Source organism: Fukomys damarensis, unplaced genomic scaffold, assembly GCF_012274545.1.
Source record: "Fukomys damarensis isolate Sample0158 unplaced genomic scaffold, DMR_v1.0_HiC HiC_scaffold_39, whole genome shotgun sequence".
Classification (NCBI taxonomy): domain Eukaryota; kingdom Metazoa; phylum Chordata; class Mammalia; order Rodentia; family Bathyergidae; genus Fukomys; species Fukomys damarensis.
In genome coordinates, this window is record NW_022900951.1 from 111,764,858 (window position 1) to 111,769,056 (window position 4,199).

The 4,199-nt window shown below is 39.0% G+C and overlaps 1 protein-coding gene across 4 annotated transcripts in view; it reads left to right on the forward strand.

Annotated features, from left to right (window-relative positions):
• Positions 1 to 4,199, forward strand: part of LOC104875077 (integrator complex subunit 6-like) — a 58,525-nt gene that overhangs the window by 1,267 nt on the left and 53,059 nt on the right. The window contains exon 1 of one of the 4 annotated variants that reach the window (XM_010642443.3): positions 389 to 408. The exons of 2 other annotated variants lie outside the window; for them this stretch is intronic. The gene's annotated coding sequence lies outside the window, so the exon portion shown is untranslated. Of the gene's footprint in view, positions 1 to 388; positions 409 to 4,199 lie in introns of those variants that run through there. One more of the 4 variants, XM_010642453.3, reaches the window with a different exon arrangement.

Genomic DNA, 4,199 nt, shown 5'->3' on the forward strand with positions numbered 1-4,199 from the left:
CGGCTCCTCCTCCGGGTCCTCCTTCCTCCCGCCCCTTGGCCCCCTGCTCGGCGGCGGCTCCTTCTCCCCTCTTCCTCTCGCTCCCCTCCCCTTCCTGCTGAGAGCGTGGCAGCGCCTGCTGCCGGCCTTCAAAGGCCACGCCACCGCTTTCGCACCCCATGGCCTCGAACCCACTCCCGCCCGGTAGGAAAGGTGCCGGCTCGAGGCAGCTTCTCACCCTCGGGCTGGGAGACACTCATTTCCTTGCTGCCCTCCACTCGGTCAGGTTCAAACCTGCTCTCAGTTACCTTAGCTCCCATTACTGTTTCGCTGGAGACTGCAAAGCAACGACTTGGGGGAGAGATGCCCTGGCAAAAACCTCAAAGGGGAGAGCTTTTTGGAGACCTACCTATTGGCTTCAGAATTTAGGTTTGTACTAGCCACGGAGGGATTTGTCTAGAGACAAGCGCGAATGGAAGGGGAAGACTTGGCTGTGAATAGTTAGCTAGTCAAAATCAATGATTTGATTCTCGGAGCTCTGACCCATAGCAGAAAATTAGGGAGGACTTAGCCGTTGTGGGGTAGTTAGGTTCCCATGGTGAAGAGATAAAGAACTGCTTTGCCTGCAGCGGTCAGATAAAATACGGCTCAAATTGTTAAATCAACCTGTATAAGATTCGCGCTTTCATATTGAAATCGAAAACGTTGTTACCATAATCCTTGACGTCTTTCTGTACTTTGCCCCCGCTGAATTACCTCGAAGTGCAGTCTGGACGTGCTGTGATCCATTTTGTTAGTGTGAGGTGTTTTAATGAATGGAACCCACCAAACTGAAAGGTTGGACTGGAGATCTAGTTTAGTGTAGAACACTTACTTGCCTAGCCTCGGGGTCCATCCTCTGCATGGGGGTCCAAGGAGGACCCCAACTGAATAGTTGTTGCCCAAAGAGGATTCTTTCAGACTTGAAGCAGAGGAAGCCTGTCAGCAGGCTTCTATTAACAGATTTGTAGGTTCTTCTTAACGCTGTTAGGGTTTCATGGTTTGCTTTTAATTTTTCTTGCTTAATGTGTTTAGAAAAATTGAGCGAGTAGATATCCTTCACAATGCCTAAGCTTTTTAAAAAGTGTAGTCAGTTTTTGTACATGGAAAAGCAGATGCTTGCACATCTGGAGTCTGAATGCCTACACTCTGGCTACTAAAAATAACCATCCATTTGTAGGTGTCCATTTGAAGATGTGTTCCTTAATCTGAAGTAGTAAAAAGGACATACTATAAAGCAGTGTGCCTACTTTTTGTTCTCTTTGCAGGAAAACCCTATTTAGCATTTTTCAAGTGCCAGGACTGCTAGTATAGAAATAGTTCTTGATCTAGAAAACATACATGGCAATATTTACAGTCCTTTCCTTTGGAAAAGTGTTTTATAACTCTCCCTTACCCATCGTTACATCTTTTCACTTATTGTAATCACACTGCACATATTGCTTTGCATCATATTTTTCCCACTTATGCTACTCCAAGAATTATTCTGGGTTGTTACATAATTTTCATATTCAAATTTTTTAGTGGCTGTGTGTCTTCTCTATGTTTTTCTAGTGAACCAGAGGAAAACATGTTGGATATTGTTTTTCTTTGTCTTGCCACCTTATGTGCTGCAATTTTTCCTAAAGAAAAAGCTTCTTTCAAGTGTGATTTTTCCCTATGTAGGTAAGATATAGGAAGATATTCCGTATAACTTTTAATTATTGATCATTGATTATCTTCATCTTAGTCTTTATGTTTTCCTGAGGATTTTCAGGTTCTCTTGGGTGATGACTACAAGTTCCAGAAAAAGGCAAATGATCTAATGATGTTCTTCTCATTCTCTTTAAAGACCAGAATTTCTAATGATTGTCCATATTTCGTTAATTTTTTCCTTTTCTGAGTCTCTTTTTGGTCATTCCTTTTGTCCCCACCTTGCTGCTCAGCACATGTTAACTATTTCTTTGCTCTAAGGATGTAGTCCACTTGGAAGGTCAGAAATTTTAGAACATCTGGTGATTTTCTTCAGATTTGAACAGTCTTTCACTTGATAGTGGCCATAAGCTAGGATCCATAAGTGTCTGTTTTCTGTCACACTGATTATCAAATAAGTCTTCCTTGATTGTCAGCAGGCATCTTACTTCCTCCTTGAAAGCTTCACCCTTCATTAGGGGGTTGAGGACTTTTCAGCAAAGTAATATTAGGTGGGTTTTTATTGGTAGCTTATTTATTTGCAGACTAAGGTGTATATTTTTCAATTTCTCTACGGTTGTAGAACCACTGTAACTGTTTAACTCTCAGGTCTTGGTTATATTCAGCTTTACATACTGCAGAATGAATTTTATTTTCTACTAGAAGATTGATTTCTATTGGTAGTATAACAGGCATGAATTGTACGTTTGGTTGGAAGTTTTTCCCTTAACAGGCGTGCAACTATTCCCAGTATATCCACTTACAAGCTCTGACAATAAATCTTGTTGTGAAAAGTTACTGTGACTGGAATTTTTGCTAATGTATACTGTTGAGTATGTAAATATAGTATTTCACCAAAGACTTGGCAACTAGGTATTTTGTACTTCCTAGCACATAGTTCTGTGCTCTTTCAAAATTAATGATACCTGTTATTTGCAGTCAGCTCTGCATAGGTGGAAGTAAGCTTGATTTGGGGACCATATAAAAAAGTATATGAAATGCAAATATTGTGTACTGTATTGGTTTTAAGTGTTGCTTTGTATACAAGTTTTATACAGTGTTATGTGTGTTAACACTACATTTATCTCGTGCATCTTTAATGAACACCTCTAGGGTGAAATCCTACTTAATATTTTGACATTTACAGGATATCCTTGGAAGACTAGTGCAGTATGTGTTTAAAAATATTTTGTGGGATTTCTTTTGGCGTAATAAATAGTTCTGAACAGTCTTGGCTGAGGTTCTGCTGTCGTATATGTTTTTGTTTCATTTTGTTATGAATCATAATTTCCTTTTATTCAGTGACTGGAAGGGGCAGGCTTGTCAGAAGGAAGTAAGCCATTACACTGAGATATATACTAGTGTAAAAATGGTTTTATGTTGGAAGCTTCTTTCTTAAAATGTTTTTTATTCAAGGAAATTATTTTTAACATAAAAGAGCCACTTTTCTAAAAACAGTTGAAACATAGGTACAAATAGTGATCAGAAGTTTTCATAAATACGGTAGGAAGAGATTATGTTTCAAAGAAATAGCCTAAGCTAGTAATTGGAAAGCATACAACATTTGGAAAAGTGAAAATTTTCCCTTGAATCATGCTTTTTCACATGCAGTAGCTAACTTTGTCAATACTTTCTGTATCCGAAAAAGATTAGAATTTTGACTTACAGATTGAGGAAGTATACTTAAGCTTTTAAAATGATATGTGTTGCAGACATTTACTAGAATTTTAACTAAGGTGTAATTTTTTCTTGAGCCCATGAATATCTTTTATGAGCCTTATTTGGAAAAGGAGCAACTTTTAGGGGAACCTTTCATTGTGGTAAGAAAGATGTGCTTTTGGTGCAATAATAACAACATGAACTGTGAGAACAATCTTAGAGAATTCAAGATGTTTTAAAACTCAAAATGTTCAAAGGCGGTGCATTAGCCTTTATGGTGAATTCTCTCTCCTATAATTTTGCTTTCCTTTTCACCTTCCTCACTGAACATGTGAGACACATGGCAGTAGTTATTTTGAAAGAAGAAAAGAAGATAGTTAATTGGAGATTAGATCTCCGGGCAAGGAAGTAAATAGCTCTAGATTAGGGACCAGGTGAAAGATAACTAGGGAATATGAACAAAATTATGGAGGCCTCCCTTTTCTGTATTCTCAACAGCTCTTGTCCATTTCCTGTTACTTGCTCAGAGTTTCACCCTCCATTTCTCTCCATTGTTGCTATAGCCGCTCAACTGGAAGCCACTGATTCTTCCCCTTCCTTGCTAGCAGATGCATATTCTTGAAATAAAATAAAATAAATCCCCTATGAAAAACCCTTCAGTAGCTCCCCATTGCATTTCAGAATAGAGTCCACGTGGCGGCGCACGCCTGTAATTCCAGCATTCAGGAGGCTGTGGCAGGAGGATTATTGTGAGTTCGAGACCAGCCTGGGCTACATAGTGAGTTCCAGGTTAGTCTCAACTACATAGACCCTGTTAAAAAAAAAAAAAAAAAAAAAAAAAAAAAAAAAAA